The sequence below is a fragment of the Bacillus rossius genome (assembly GCF_032445375.1).
Source record: "Bacillus rossius redtenbacheri isolate Brsri chromosome 9 unlocalized genomic scaffold, Brsri_v3 Brsri_v3_scf9_2, whole genome shotgun sequence".
NCBI lineage: Eukaryota > Metazoa > Arthropoda > Insecta > Phasmatodea > Bacillidae > Bacillus > Bacillus rossius.
The window spans coordinates 30,520,566-30,538,384 of NW_026962013.1; the positions used below are offsets into that span (position 1 = coordinate 30,520,566).

Sequence of the window (17,819 nt, forward strand, 5' to 3'; positions counted from 1 at the left end):
AGCTCCGACTGATCAGTCCACCGTCCTTGCCCACACACGGCAGTTCCGAACTGTTCAGTTCAGACTGATCGTGCGTGGAGGCCTTGAGGCTTGTTCTCACACTCTCCATGTTGGTTGTGTCATTTGATCGTTTATTTGTTGGCATTTCTTAACATTTTGTTTCACTTAAGTGTGCTTTTATTCAACCCATTTCTCATTTAGCGTCCCCTGGGTTAAATGACTAATACCCGGACCAGTCGACTGCTCCAGGTTCACGAGTAAGTCCCGTCACAGCCGCCAGAGTGTAGGCGTGGTGCAGCTAGCGCGGTGTTTGACCAGCCATCCAAGGTGCAGCTCTGGGACATCTGCGGTCCTTTGATGTTCTTCAGAGCCGCGCCGGAGTCCCGAAGCCCTCGGAGACACGCGCGGCCTCACACTCCAGGGAGACGATGCCGGAGCTCCGTCGCATGCTAAGTGCCCTGACCCTCCCAAACGGGGAAGGAGGAGAGGTGGGTTTTTTTTTTCCTCCTCCAAACGCGTTTCCGCGGGGCGAGAGAAGTTTCGACCACCACCGACGCGACGCCCCAGCAGCGGCGGCTCCAGCCTCGAGTGATCGATACGCCGTAGAGGTTCCTCCCCACGCGGCGGGAGACAATCGATCGTAAACTCGTTGTGTGTTCCTTTCAACTTTCCGTCACGCTGCCCTTCGTGAAGACGCGGGATGGGTCCTCAAGCCCGACTCGTGTTACCACTTTTTTTTTTCTTGAAAGGGTTCCCAGCTTTGAGCTCTGCCTTCTACAGTTCTTCCACTATCATACATGTTTAAACGACTTCGTAGTTGGCCAAGAGACTCACTAGAATGAGCCAAGCAACGCTAAAAGTAGCTCCCAGTGGCCATAAATTCTATAAATGGCACTTACTACAAGATGTCTTAGTGAGAACCCAAGGGGGAATTATTTTTACTGAATATTTTTTTTCCATAACCCAACGGGATCATACAATTCTTAGTTTCACAAGTGATTTTTTTTTAAATAATTATTGATTCCAAGATTTTAGATCTAAGGGAATGGAACCCATAGGCGTTTTCATAACAAATCGATTCCAACTTTACCTGAATCAATATTTTACTTAAAATATAATAGGTATATAATCATTCATAAAAATTTGAAGATTCTTAAAGAGTTTGTCGGGTATCACTATTTAACACTCGGTCAGTTAGTATGGCCTAGATTTGAGAAGAATCTACTCAAACACCATTTACTGACTAGCACCACAACTAAAACTTTAATAATTATTTTCGCGTTTTCGTTCTGGTCCTGACTCCCAATGACCTGAATACAGCATCAGATGTATTCTCTGCTGGATTTCGTCCGTTCCCATCATTTATTCCGCTGCCGCAGCATTATCACGGGCACTTAATTCTTGAAAGCTCTTCAGCCCGACGTAGCGTGATTGCCCAAGTGGAATAGACAGCTCTACGATAACGGTAAATGTATCTCCCATTTCAATCTGATTTTCCCAGAGTTTCCCTGAATTTCCTTTAAGTTACAAGTTATTTCGAGAACAATGGAATTTATAACCAAAAAAAAACTTTTGTTATTGTTCATTATGGTGATTGAAAAGCAAGCCTATAGCTGATAGCTTACTACTTATCGCCTCACAACCATAAAACTCACTGAAAATCAGTGTGATTCGTGGTTGAAAATTCGAGAATGAAAAGTCTTAACTGATAATTTTAAGTGCTTACTGCCGATCTTTACCCTTTGAGGCAGAACAAATACGCAGATAACCGAAACAATTAACACAACCACTTACAGACGTAAGGAAAAATTTTTTTTGTCAGATACTTAAGGCCCTTGTTCATAGACGGCTTCTTATCGCATCATCTTCTGCCCTACTTTTTTGGTATTTAACTTCATATTACTGTTTCTATGGGCTTGTCTTTAAGTTTGGTCATTTTTGTTAACTTTTTTGACAGCAATAACTGATTATTGGTTTTAATTTGTTACATTTTTCGTGGTTGTACTAATGTGTACTAATCGTTTTTTTTCTCATCATTTTTCTGGTGCCTTTACAACGTATTGGGTTTATTGTTGATTCCTCTTTCTTTTATCCTAGTGGTTGTTTGTGTTTTATTTTCTTATTTCTGTTGTATAGAAAACGTCCAGTTAAATTCAGGCATTTCGAAATAATTTAAAATTATGAAAATGTTCCTTCAATAGTTTTTTGTTTAACTATTTTAATACTTTTTAACACTTCGCTATTCAATTCCACGGATTAAAGAGGACTCTCAGCTTCGCGATCCGCAATTTATGTGTCCAAAAGCTTCCAACGAATAAAAGTGGCTTTATAGCAGTCATGTCACGCACATGAGAGATTTATAAAGGTTTTCACTACCAATATTATTTTTAGTTTACGCAGCACTCCGCAGCCTTCATAAATTGATTGCAATTTAAATAATGCTCCAGTTTTTTAAATCCCCAATGTTGTTTGCAGGGTGATATTCAAAATCATGTATTAGGAGGATAAGTGTAAATATGGCATTTTATGAACTTTCATTTAATTTCAGTAAAGGTCAAAACATTAAAAAAAAAAGCTTCGTGTGGAAATCAAAGCTTTTTAAACTTGTATGTGTGTGTTTTGCAAGGATTACGCGTACAGGACTCCATGTTTATAATGACGCATGGATTTATTTCCGAAAATATAGTATAATTATCTTTATAAAAGCTAAGTATACATGCGTAATAGGTAGTCAAGTACTTGAAAACATTATTCTAACGTAAGAAGTATTAAAATTTAATTTGTTTCATCATTTTGGTTTACGAAAAAAAAGAGAGTAATTAGAGATTGAAGAAATCGTTCATGGCCTATGTAAGGAACTAGCGTTGGTCTGGAGTAATTTCAAGAATAGAATAGGGACTCGAAATCAAGATGGCTGTACCGGGATTAAAACCTTAACGCCACCCTGGTTGCTCACATAAAGAACGAATAAATGAATGGATGAATGAACTACTGCTTAACGTCTCGTCGACATCTGGGTCTATAGAGACGATCATATAACGTGGAGAAGAACATTTAGCGTGTACCGAACGCCTGTCATGGCCCTTTAATCAGATGGATAAGCAACCAGTTGGTAGCCTGAGTTTGAACCATCTTTAAGCTGCCCCGTGCGTAGCCGTGGGATAAGCAGTATAAAAATTGAATAATTATGCTTTTTGCTTTGTAACAGTAAAATTAATTCAAAGTTTGAAGAACAAATGCAGGTGATTTTATTTGAATCAATTTTATAAAAAAAAATATTATGTGAGTGATGAAAAAAACTTACGTGAACAACGGTGACGGAACAGCAATAGATATCAGATGAAGTTGTCTATAAGTCATGAGTTTGGGGAGCTTTACTTGTAGGAATATTTCTCACTTGCTAACATTAACATTAAAAGTTATTTCAGAATGTACTCAATCAAGATAATTGTTTTCTTTTTCCAGCATATACATGTACACAAACGTATGACTAAAACACATGCGAAGCTTGTTTGTTTATCTCTCTTCAATCTCTTATCGTTATTGCGTTTTTTTTTTTGCTTGTTACTGCAATAGTTGTTGGTCAACACTTGAACACTTTTATTTTAAAAATATATGTAAAATACTGTGATAATTATTTATTTTAATTTTTTTGTAATAACCGAGTCCGTAATAACCAGTAAAAAGAAGTTAAATATATTACAAAAAAATAGTTTTCTTGAATATAATTTTTTCCCTACCAGGTTTGAAGCCCGTTCGGATAGTTTTGAACTCATAAGCGCAGATTTTACGACCAAGACTATCATTATAAAATATTTCCTCATTGATTTGCAAACTATATAGTAGCGTTTCTAAGAGCCTGTTTAAGTACTAACCAATATACGTTTTTGAAATATGTAAAAAGGTTCAAAGTAATGAAATTTGATTCGAAGTCTCTTAAAGTTCTCCTTTTTAATATGCGAATGCTAAAGTTATTTTATTTGTCAGTAATTTTAAACGATTTAGTAATTTTTTCTACTCATTCAGCACGAATTTCCGGTGAAATACTCCAATTAACGTGTCACAAACAAATCGTTAAAAGAATTTTTATGTACTATTGTTTTACTTATTTAAATGTAGACTAAACATGGTATACGATTAACATAAAATTTAAAAGTGTATTTATCATATTTTTCTAACAAAAGCAATTAAATTATCAAATCACTTCTCACGTTGTTTAAAGATCTTATAAAAATTAGTAAATTCAGTTATGTATTTTTTTCTTGATGAGATCTTTGAAAATGTTTAGTTAAAGTAGTTGTTTCACTGGTTTTGAAATGTTTACAAGCCATATTTATCTACAGCGTCAGTTAAAAACCAATCAAATCAGAGCTGTATGTAAATCATAAAATTTTTTACAAGAAATTATTTAGGAAGATTTATTTGACAAAATATTTTACAATAATATAACAAGCAAGCAAGCAATATATATATATATATATATATAAATATATATAAATTTCTTCTACGCTATTTATGTGAGAATTACAAATGTTTCTGCAGGTATATTTGAATTTTAGGAAATTAAATACTTATTACCATTACGTCATTAGTTTAATTAATTCCTCGTGAATTTCTGAAAAATTTCGCAACTATTTTATTTATAAATGTATTACATAACTTATTTCAAAGATTTTACATGTAAAACTACAACTTTTTTTTTCACATTGTAAGCACAGAATGCTTATAGGTAAGGCCTATATATGATTCACACACGAACCAAATGAACATCGTAAACTGTAGGGACAATCTTGTAGTTTGCAACCTGGCGCACTGTGGTTTCAGCGGATCCGGCAGGGTCGTCAGGTAGTTACGATCGTTGCCACGTGTGCTGCAGGGCGACGTGGGCTGCTTAGATACCGCCGGGTGCTTGAACAGGCGGCCCAGGGCGCGGTGGGAAGAACAGCAGGTGAACCCGCTCGCGCGCTCGAGACTCGTCCTCCTCTGCGCGTGACGTCATCATGTTTGTTCCAGCTGCTTGCGTTTGTTTGGTTACCACGCGCGGCAAAGCTATTTCTATTTGCCCTTCCGTATATATATATATATATATATATATATATATATATATATTTATATTTATATATATATATATATATATATATATATATACCAGCTGCAGTACCCGGCTTTACCAGGGCCATTAATTGACGGAGTTCAAAGCTGAACTGTCATTGGCGCCGTTAGTTCGCCAGCCGCCGCGAGCTGCACTAAGCGGACGGGTCTCGTCAAGGAGAAGGATGGGAAGTTGCCATACCTTACTATATGACCGTGTGGCGGAAAACGGAGAAATGACACTCGCCCATTGCTTGCATGTCTGTGACCTATGATTTTCTGTTATAAAAATTAATATACTCATGGCGATCGGGTGAACGATATAGAAGTTGATGCACAGCATCGTCATCTAGTGGAGGGTTACAAAATAATGGATAGCATAAAAACCTTCTCCATGAAAAAAAAACACTACATTTTGTTAAGGAAACACTTCATGGTGTCAGAGTTTATCAACGTCATACATACCAACATCCATATATATATATATATATATATATATATATATATATATATATATATATAGTGTAACATGCATTACAGCCATTCAACCTAGAAGTTAACAAAATCATTTTCTCATAACATAGTAAAATGCTTAAATGAAAATAGGAAACAATTTTACAAGTGCCTAAATCCTGAAAGAAATCAAAATTAATAATAGAGAAATACTATTTATTTTCAAAATTTTTTCCCAGTACTAAACAGCTTTGACTTAGTTGTATTGTATGTGTGTAGATATAGCATTGCTGGGAAAAACATTATGTCACTTGGCATGAAAATAACGACGAAATTTGTACACCGATTGGAATATGTATATGTATGTAAACTTATTATTTATTAGTACTACTACTTAACTAAACGTTTTAATTAAATTTAATGGTCATGAAATTAATAACACATGCATTTTCTCTGTCCTCCATTTTGCCTACAATAATGTATTAGTTGCAAAAGTAATTATATTATTCGTAAACGAAAATTAATTTACTTCCTAACGTTTAATTTGTATATAATAGTTGCGACATCTGTCCACAAAATACGGAATCAAGCATTTGAACTAAGCGTAGCACCAAAAAAACCTGCCAAAATAATTTTTTGCACGAACGCGAGACGTAAACTGATTGGAGCGAGTTCGGAAGGAAGGCCCTGATAACAACGAAGGTGGTGACGTCACAAGGTAGCCTCCGCATGGGTTCACCTCCCATTCTTCCCACCGCGAGCCTCTCGGGGGTTTTAATTGCGTCGTAAACCCGGGCCTGGGCGGACCACTCTACGACGTCGTAATGCGGCATGGAGGGAAAAAAAAAAAAATACTGCGCCTCAACTCTTGACCTCGGCTCTGGAAGCTGATGCCATCGATCGTTTCCGAAATGACGTGGGTGATCTTTCGCTCCGAGAGAGACTGTGCTTGATTGGAGCTGTTTATCATATATATGATATATATATATATATATATATATATATATATATATATATATAGAGCAGTGGTTCCCAACCTTTTTTTGATCAGGGACCACTTTAATTTCATTATCATTAGCAGGGACCACAAGGTTAAAAAATAATCTGTATCAATCTAAAAATAAACTTTAAGCCAAATCGTTCAATGTTAATCGAAACGTTTAACATAAGCAATCTAAAAACCAAAATAAACATTAATTAACAGTGTTATGATTGAAAACACTTATTTTAGTACACAATTAAGTTTGCGTCAATGAGATTTTTGAGCTTGCATCTTCTGTACAAGATCTTGAATTCCTGGGGTAATATTTTTTGCTCAAAGCTACACGCATAAAATCACTTACTTTCAGTCGATTCCTGGATTTGTTTTTAATGATCAGTAATGCAGAAAATCCTTGTTCGCATAAATAAGTTGTCGAGAAAAGCATAAGATAGCGCAAAGCGATTTCTCTCATTTTAGTATATGAAATTGCTTTCTTACACCAAAACGTCTCCAAAGAATCAGATTCAAAAGCGTCCTTACAGTTCCTGTCATTTTGTAATTCAATAAGTTCTTCTTGGATTTCTTCTGCAACTTCTCCAGCGTTAGTGCCAAAAGGGTTGCGTATCAGTTTTTTGTCCACATTAGCTTTTGTATTGTTATATTTTGGGAAGTAACGGTTGAATTCATCAACCAACATTTGCAAATGAAATTTGCTGTTTTTTGTATGCTTTCCCTAAACATGACATATTTTTTTGTCGTCAAGGAGTGCCTTCAATGTTGCATACGCACTTTAATTGCCCTCGCCAACTTGACTAATCCATAACTTAAGTTTGCAAATAAAAGCACGAAGTTTATCTTCGAAATTAAAAATATTTGCAACGCCTTCTAATTTTCTGTTTCCTGAACCTTGCATTTGCAAGTTCAACTTAATTTAAGTGTGTAAAAATATCCACAAGATATGCCAAATACATCTGGGATGTCAAATCAGATACTGTACTAGTAAGTCTTCCATTTTTTTTCTCACCTAGAAACAACTCAATCTTTCCTCTCAGCTCGTATAATCTTTTCAGCATATTGCCTTTCGACAACCAACGAACTTCTGTGTGAGAGAGGAGGTTCTCATGGTTGGAGTCCATTTCAGTGCACAGTTTTTTAAAAAGGCGTGAATTTAAGGCACTGCTTTTAATGACATATACTACTTTTATGGCCCATTTCATTGTATCATTAAGGCATTTAGGAAGAGTCTTGTAAGCTAACACCTGGCGATGAAGGTTACAATGTGATGTTAATGTTGACGGATTCCTCTGTTTGATTAACGTTACTAGACCGGAATGTGATCCTAACATCGCAGGAGCACCATCCGTACAGAAACCGACTAGCTTTTCCCACATAATGCCATATTTCTGGAAATATCCAGTTATTACCTATATTCATGACGTTGATACCTCTTGATGTCATTTCCAGTTCCTGAGAAAACAACAGTTCTTCTTTGATTATGTTGTCGTCTAAAAAGCGGACAAAAACAAGTAAATGTGCACAATTAGAAATGTCAGTAGATTCATCGCACTGCAAAGCGAAGAATGGCGACATTTTAATTTTTGAAACAAGTTGCTCCTCGATATCATTTGACATGAGTTCAATTCTAGCTTACACCGCGTTGTTCGACAAAGGTATAGCTTGTATTTTTCTTTTTTTGCTTCTAACCCTAAAACTTCTTCGACGGCTTTGATCAAACAAGGTTTCACAAGAGTTTCACCTATTGTGTGAGGCTTTTTTTGATTGTGCTATTAATTTCGATATCTTAAACGATGCTACTAATGTATTTTCAGATGATGCATATCTTGTTCCACTAGGCCCGAGTTTCATTTTTTTTTAATTCTCCAATTTTCCTTGAAAGAACTCTGGTGGTCGGTCAGAAAAATTTGGATGAATCGTTTCTAGGTGACGTTTTAATTTCTCCGGCTTCAAGGCTTCGTTCGCCAGAACAGTTGCGCATATAACACATTGTGGTTTTATTTCTCCATTACTTTCTATTGAAGTAAATCCAAATTTAATGTAACTATTATCATATTTTCTCTTAGGCAGCATTTTCTGAAAATAAAACCAAAATACAATAGAATGTACACTGTTATGCTTATATTATGTTTTATGCCAAGTAAAAGAATAAAAAATAATATAGCTAAAATTTTTTCATAATTCATAAAATAAATCATTAAATAAATAAATATAAACTGGCTTCCAAAAAATTCTAACCTAGCTATCATTTTTTACAAACTTAAATCTTTACTACACAATTTAAGAAATAATGTTGTCTAATCGTAATTGGTAGGTACCTTAAATTTCCCTTAACCCTCTTAGTGCCAGCCTCAAATTGTCTAATTCTATGATGGTTATACTAAATGTGCCAAGTCATTTTTAAATGAATTACATATCTGGAGTTAAATATTAATAACGTTTTTACCTTTAATAACTTTTTACCTTTAATTACTTTTTTACCTTTAATAACTTTTTTACCTTTAAGCATGGAAGTATACATTTTTTACATTTTATAAATAAATTATTTTTTGTAATATTTCAAGATTTAATTAAAACATAGGTATAATGCATTTTTTATTTATTTTATTTTATTTTAAAGTTCTCGTGAAAAAGTTATATTATTTTTAATGGATTGGCGTGCGAATAGGGCATGGTTGGTTATCAAAGTAATATTCTTGGCACTAAGAATGTCGTGGGAAAATATAATCACTACAACTATTACAAAATTGATTTTCAACGCACAATAAACAACAATAAAGAATAACTGGCAATTTTTAATATCCACGAAACTGCTTATTATTTTTTGATAAAGCAACTTAATAATTTGTTTGCCAGAAATATATAATTTTTGTAAATATTGCAAAATAAATTTTTATAAGCAGGAACACATACCTACTTATGTAGAAAATAATTAACACTTATAATTTACAAAAGAATAAAAATATAATTAAAATAAAATAAAAGTTGAATTTTTCACAACGGAAAGTTAAATTCAAAACGAAGAGATGCGCACAAACGCAGTACCAATCTGTTTCACATGCTGTTCGAAAACACAACACTGCTGAGCAAAACAAAAGAAAACGTTCGATTGACTGACAGGCTTGCGCCATAATGTTTTGTCAGTTGCTTGCCCTTCCCCCGGTCGCCTGCGCGCCGCGCTCGCTTTTGTTCACCGAAGCGCGTTTATTCAAAGTTTGAAATCTTTCACGGACCATATTTTAGCTCTCGCGGACCACTGATGGTCCGCGGACCACTGGTTGGGAACCACTGATATAGAGAGAGAGAATACTAACAAGGAAGGTTTTTAAACCTATTTTATACCTAATAATTCGAAAAACACAGACAGAATATACCTATTGTTGGTTTATATGTGTATACAATAAGCAATATATGTTATATACAAAATATAAAATAATTCAAAAATTACAGACAGAAACTTCAAATATATATATATATATATATATATATATATATTAGCTGTATGAATATATAATATATATAAGCAAACAAAATATTCAAATATGTGTATGTATAATATACACGAACTAATAATTAGCTAACAAGTAAAAATTATTTTTATACGTATATTTTGATAATCACAGACATACACTTCGAGTATGTTTTGTTTTGTTTGGATGTGTGTATACATATAGAATACTAGCTGCCCGATCCCGCTTCCCACGGTTGTATTAATTGGGGGGGGGGGGGGGGGAAATGAGACAAAATCTCTTATTTACATTTATAATAAATGAAATAAAATTAAAATTAATTAATTTTGACAAAAACTTAATACAATGCTTTGTAATGTACCGAAGAAAAAACGAATAGCACCGATGGTTTCTCGACTCTCGAGCACGCAACGTTGTCATGGAGACGAAGTACCCACTGTTTCCCGGGCTTGAACACCAATCAACATTGATAATAAGTTTATTATTAATTATAAATTATTAAGACCATTAATCGAAATAAAAACTATCCTATCTCTCAAGTTGGAAAAAAATACACATAAATGCCAATTTTCATCGAAATCGGTTGACTTGGTGAAGAGTCACTGGAAACAAACATCAGGACATATATGAACAAATATATTCGGAGAGGTACATGTCTACTATCGGCACACGCAATCACAGCCATCCAGTCTAAGCAAACGCGTCCTGAATGGCTCATCTAAAATAGTTGATGTCTTCTCTTTCAGACGGCCGCCAAGGAAGAAATCGCTTGTAAACCTTATTGCAATCTAATGAGGATTCAGACGTTTTCGCTAAAAATTAACTTCCCAATCTTTGTTGGTTTGAATAAAATGATTTAACCAAATAGACTTGAAATTCAAAAGTGTTTTAAAGAGCCACCCCAGATTTAATTTAGTCTTGATTTTATAGTGATACCTCACTTCTTCCGAAGATATGATATTTACACAATCTAAATATAAAATAAAGTATCATTTCTTCTATTTTAATAGGTTAAAATAAATCGCGATTGATTTGTTAATATAATAAATAAATCCTATGCACTAGTATTATTCATATAGGTTTTTAATTTATATTAAAAATTATTTTGAAGGAGTTTTTAAAAATAGTTAAGTTCTCTCAATTCGGGAGTGAAGTAAGTGAGTGATCAGGTTTACGTAGTTATTTATTAGTTAGTTATGATTTAGTTATTCCATTTAATTGTTTTTTTTTTTTCTGTAACACATAAAAAAAAATTTTGACAGAGAAGTTTTAATGTAACGTTAAATTTAGTGTGCATACTATTAATCTATAAGTGGGTAGCGACTTCTGAGCCCATGACTGCATTAAATTAAACTTCGGAGTTCTATTGAATAGATTCAGCCTAGCTTGGAGTGAAAACAATTAATTGCAGTTTTATATCTCCGCGTAGGTACCTTGTTTGAGTTGGCAGGTATGTTGATCACTTTGACATAATTGTATTAACATGAGAGAAATCGTCACAGTACTAACAATTTTCTTTTAGTTTCTAAAAAAAATCACAAGTTTTGTTCAATGGTGCATCGACTGGTGGCTGGCAGTAATTCTATTGCTAGAAACCGGAAAAATTCGCGGATTCATTCGGTGATAGGCTAGAAGTCAAATACGTATACCTTTTAGATGATTTTGCTAATGGCTTACTGTTCATCTGTACGAATCTCAACCAATTATAAACGCTCAACCAAAGAAGGATTGAATCATAGGCAAACCAGCTGAGACGACTCACAAGACAGCAGCCAATGAACTGGCGTTTTTTGCCCAAGTGTACAGGGGAATGTGCAGTCTATCCTGAAGGCTATTGAAACCGCGAATTTTTCCTGTCCCTTTCTATTACTAGTCCGCGATCATAATTTACTCGAGAACCTCCAATAAGAGTTCAATTAAACGCCAACCGACTGTAGGCTGGAGTATCAGCAGAATAACAGAGACTGGAGGTGGAGGCTTGAAAAGTTTCACTAACCTACCGCTTGTTTACCGATCGAAAAAACTTTTTCTACCAAAATGGCAATTTCAGCGCTCCCTTCCAAGCCAAGCCTGTCCCAGGAGAACGAATTCCAATGGGAAGTCGGATTAGCGCTAAATCAAATAAAGCGCGCGCACGGCTCGACGAGCGATAACCGCATTCTGTAACGCGGCCCTCGCGTCGTCGGAACACAGCTCAGGACTATTTTATGCACGCGTTTGCGTGCACGAGCAGCTGAATTTGCATTTGCACCAACCACTGCTGCCTCTTGAATTCCCTGCTCTCGTTTGTCTTCAGAAGTGGTATTCCAAAATCACGGGTTTAAATTTTATTTAATAAAAAAAATAAACATTCAACGTCAATTTACTGAATCTGCCCTGACTTAGTTCTCTGCACGAAATCCACGCCGAACAAGAGGAATGAAACCGAGACGGTGGTCTCGGAGTGAGTGGCAGCGGTTGGCAACCCTGCGTGCACTCGGTGGGTCAGTGCGGGGAAGCTGAATTGTTTCCCCTTGGAAGGGCAGCCTTTCAGGATTTTTCTGGCAATGGTTTGTTTGTACAGCGACTGGAAGGTCAGCTTGAAAACATGTTTCTTTAAGTGTTAAGTGTTTAAATAATCCTGAAAACTTGCCCCTTGGAAGGGCAGCCTATCAGGATTAGGTTAGGTTAGATTAGGTTGGATTAGGTTAGGTTAGGTTAGATCAGGTTAGGTTAGGGGCAACAATTCAGGATTATGAAATTACGAAAATAGACGCATTTTAAGATACTGGAAGAGCTGCCCTTCCAGTCACTTTACAAACTAGCCACTGTCAGAAAAAACCTGAAGGGCTGCCCATCCAAGGGGCAACAATTAAGACAACCTTTCAAAAACACTACTGTCAGAAAAATCCTGATGGGCTGCCCTTCTAAGGGGGAAGTTTTCAGGATTATTTAAACACTTAAAGAAACATGTTTTCAGAAATTGGATGGACTGCCCTTCCAGTCGCTGTACAAACAAACCATTGCCAGAAAAATCCTGAAAGGCTGCCCTTCCAAGGGGCAGCATTTCAGTCGCCCCATCAGAGCGCTGTGAATAAAATGTGCTCTAAGACCAGAGATTGGGAAAGGATACAGATGGAGCATTAACCGTCAGACGTGAAGCCGTTTTTCATTCTCCCATTTTCTTTTCTGATTTTTACACACCAATATCGCGGATTTATATTTATTTATTTATTTATTTGTATCAGCTGTTCTAAATTGCTTTTATTAACGACTGTAGTTAATATGCTCGGAAGAAGATATTATCAAAATATTACTGGTTAGTATGTTTATATATATTCAAAGGTCAAAACGGATCTTCGTAATACAAATGTAAAGATATGTGTTGACATTTTTCTCCAATTTAAACTCCAATACAGGTACAGCTCATACATTTGTAAACAAACGACCGCCGTATTGGTGCGTGTAGTGGACTGAAATCTACCTCCCCTTTTTTCTTCACACCCCTTCGTCAAGAATCGGACCATATGCTCCATATGTATATTTCCTTAATCTCTGCGTACAACACGATGGTATTAGGAAACGCTCAGGCGCTACTCATTTTGACTACCAGCGTTCTGGTTTGCAAAACGAATATGTTCGTAAATACGCTACATCGTGAATAAAAAGTCTTTTTTTTTCCCCAACGTAGTTTGAAAACGTGGCGTTCAAGTAAACGCAAACATGACAGCGTGAGAAAAAGGGGTCTCAAGTTAACCAGCGCGCAAGGCATTGTATGCGTCATGCGACCCGTCTCAAATTTCACTGTACAGTTTTTTACTCACAAGCGCATAATATATGGTAGCGATAACCGTTATAAAATTTTCCTCTTTGATTTGCAAACTATTTTTTGTAGAAGCGTTTCAAACAGCCTGTTGTAATTAAATTTTTTAAAAATGTAAAAATCTTTACAGTAGTGGAGTTTGATAGCAAAGTCGTTTAAAATCCTCCACTTTAATGTGAGAATTATAAAGTTATTTTATTTACCAGGAATTTTTAATGATTAATTTATATTTTTATATTAGATTCAGTATGAATTCCCGGTGATGTTTGATTAAAAAAATTATATTCACTATTGTTCATAAGTAAACTGTTTTTATTTTATTTTATTTTGGAATTTTTACAAATAATAATAATAAATAATCATGGATATGGCTGTGTCTTCTCGAATATTTTAGTAATAGACCAATTTTGATGCACTAAAATTTGGAATTATACTATTCCCAAATATGCAACTTTTGGACTGCAACCTTTATTTTGACAGATAAATGAACGATAGCACAGCGTTCGTTATATTAGAAGTAAACATCAAATTGATCAATATCTTCGAAGCAATGTTTGTTCTAACACAATGTTACTGGCTAATAAATTAAAAGTAAATTTTTCAGTTGTTATTATTTCATATTATATCTAGGGACCGGAAAAATTCGCGGGTTCAATGACCTCCAGGATGAACTCCATAGTTCTACGTACACTCGGTCAAATGCCACCCACTAATTGGCTGCTGTCTTGTGAAACGTCCCAACATAGCAGCCTGTGATTCGATAAAACTTCGTTTGGGTGTTTCTCAATGGCCCAGAGTCATCAAGGTGAGTTGTGAGCCAATAACAGAGGCATCGCTGAGGTATTTGTATTTTAGCCTATCGCGAAATGAATTCGCGAATTTTTCCGGTCTCTAATTATATCTATTAAATTTTACAGAGGGTATTCCAGGAAAGTTTCACTGTCATAAAGTTCCATTTGGCACATCATTGCTTAGTACGTCCTCCGATGTTCGCTATATATATGTTCGTCATATATATGTATATATATGTATTTATACATATAATTGGATGTTGGTATGTATGTATGACGTCGATAAACTCCGATACCGTTCGACCAATCGTCGTGTGAGTTGGCATACCGAAGTGTTTTTTTTTCTTGGAGAAGGTATTTATGAGATACATTTTTTGTAACTCGCCGCTAGATGGCGCTGCAGCGCATCAACTTCTAAACAATTCGATGGATCGCCATGGGTTAACAGAATATTATAGGTCATTTCTATATTTTCACCACACTATCATATAGCGCGATCACCCTGTGTTCAGCCCGGGCAACGCCATGTACTGCAGCTATGAATAACTATTATTCTTTTATTTGTAGGCAAATTACATTTGTATCACACATTTGGACGTATTATCTGTCAATAAACATTAAAAAAATTTGTATCACACGCAATTAAACTATCTTTGGAAGTTTTATATATCAATTATTTATACAATATCTATTTTGCTATAACTCAAGAAACACATAGCAACAAATAATAAAAAATACTGATGTTGTCTGTGATTAGTAATTGGTGAGTTAGTTTAATAATAACAAATAGCGATTGTTATTTTGATTAATAATTAACGAATCATAAGTGTATAAAATGTAAATGCTATATGAATACATATTATTCTTTTAATTGTAGGCAAATTACATTTGTTTCACACGCAATTAAACTATGTTTGGACATTTTAAATGCCACATAACATGTCAAACATCCGAAGATCGACCAGAAATGCGTGGCAACTGTCAGCCAGTAGATCTTCTGAAACTTTTGAAGAGCAAGAAGCACGCCTTGTAACTAACCGGAACAAAGCATCTACTTTAAGAGCTCCTGTAACATCTGAATATCGAGAAGCACGACTTGAAAACATGCGAATGCGAAATATTCTACTACAAAACTATTTTTTTTTTGTTGATCGATATACATATATATTCAAGTGATACCAGTGATTCCTTTAAATGTCTTCTGAATACTGTGCATCCAAGCTGGGGCTATCTCTGCCTGCTTTAAATAAGTATGTAGGCTATATAAATTTGTATATTGTCATTTTTTACTGTCCTTAATCCCCAATAACAACAAATAGAGATTGTGACTGTGATAAGTATCTGATGAGTGAGTTTAAAATTGAATACCATCTCAGACGCTTCATATATTCTCGATTTCATACAAACCATGTATTTTGGATGTACAGAGGTAAATAAATAAGCACTGGCAGGACGTCTGCCAGGTTCTGCTAATATATATATATATATTATACATAATACACATATGCCGTCACACGCGAATCCACCATATGGTCAACTACGGCTCGTGGGTATAGTAGAAATGCTCATGGGTATTAAACTTCAACCTATAAAATAATATCCTTTGCTGGTGCGCACACATTTCGTTGCGTATTTAAATTCCCCCCTTATCGGGCCATAAAAAAGTATAACTTCTAAAAATTAAAAAAAAAACTTTTTTTTACCTCATTTGACAGTGTTAATTTTTTTTAACAGTGAAATTTTATCGCGTTTATTTTTACCATCGTTATTTATATCTTTATCATGTAATTGAAATATTGCTGTAAAATGCGTTTTGGAATTAAATAGAGTGGTGATGTCCGGTTGAATAGTGTCTTTATTGTATTTCCAATATGATAATTATTTTTTGCTTGCAAAATATACATAACATAAAATGTTACTCAATTGGTACTTAATTTTAGGAGTTTAAATAACTCGGGAAGCTTTGTTTTATCTTTTTACTATTTCCGAGAGGTTAACGGAAAAATTTAATTTTAAAAAAATGTAGGCCCTATGAAATTAAAAACAAAATCATTTTAGCTTAATCAGTTTATTGATTCGGAACAAACGTCATCAAAAGATCAAAGTCATTCGAGATATTAATTCTTATATTGAATTCATTTGAGTAAAAAATTATTTGTGATGGACATTTCTATATTGATAAAAAATCTCCTGGATAATTAAAATAATACTTGGAAGATACAGCTTTACTCACAAAGGAAAATAAATGTGCGTTATTAGCTCTAGAGTAAAACAGGCATAAAAATAAAATACAGTATTTCCACAATGTAGATATTTACTACAACTACAGAGCTAAAATATTTAACAATATTTTGTTGCCTTAATAATAACATTGAAAAAAAACTAAAATAGCTGTATTTTATTTATGTATCCTCATTTATATAATTGCCCAATCACAAACGATCTGACCGGGAGGTAAAAAATGGTAGATATTGGCTAGCATGTATTTTTCGCTGAAATATTTCGAGGTAAGCTGAGAGTTAATTAAAACACTGTAGCATCGTCTTGTGTTTCATGATTGGTTGAGTTTTTTTTTTTCTTCACGTACATGTTTAATGTTGCTGCACGTATCACAAACATTGAATGTAGAAGAAAAGGCGTCCGGAATGGCCAGGCCCAATAAGGAAATCACTTCTCTGACAGACAGTCATCAATAAGGAAGAAACCGCCGGTGCGGGTAAACAATATTGAAGTCTAATGAGCGTTGAATATTTTAGCCAAGAATACATGGCCTTTCTGATGGTCTGTAGACGCCAACATATCTTCGTACCATACATACAATCCTGGTGCCAGAAAGCAACGTGTATTTTGTAGATCTGTAAATGATCTTATTTTTCTGCTAATGAAAATGTTACTCGGACTATTGAATTTCAAGCGTCTCTCCTCCCTGCATATGTTGTATGTTTTCATTTTGTAAGCCATTACTAGAGAACGGAAAAATTCGCTGTTTTGTTTCGTGATATGCTAACATTTAAATAATTATACCTTTGCGCTCTTTTGCTATTGGTTCGCTGTTAATTTGGGGGATTCTTGGCCAATTGAAGACCCTCAATCAAAGAACGATCGAATCACATGTAACCAATTTGAGACTTCCCACATGTCAGTAGCCAATGAACAGGCGATGTTTGCTCAAGTATGCAGAGGATCGTGCAGTCTATCCTAGAGGTCATTGAACT

The 17,819-nt window shown here is 35.0% G+C and overlaps 1 protein-coding gene across 1 annotated transcript in view; it reads left to right on the forward strand.

Moving 5' to 3' along the window:
• The window catches only part of LOC134542896 (pyrokinin-1 receptor-like), a 353,606-nt gene that overhangs the window by 308,962 nt on the left and 26,825 nt on the right, over positions 1-17,819 (forward strand). The window lies entirely within an intron of this gene.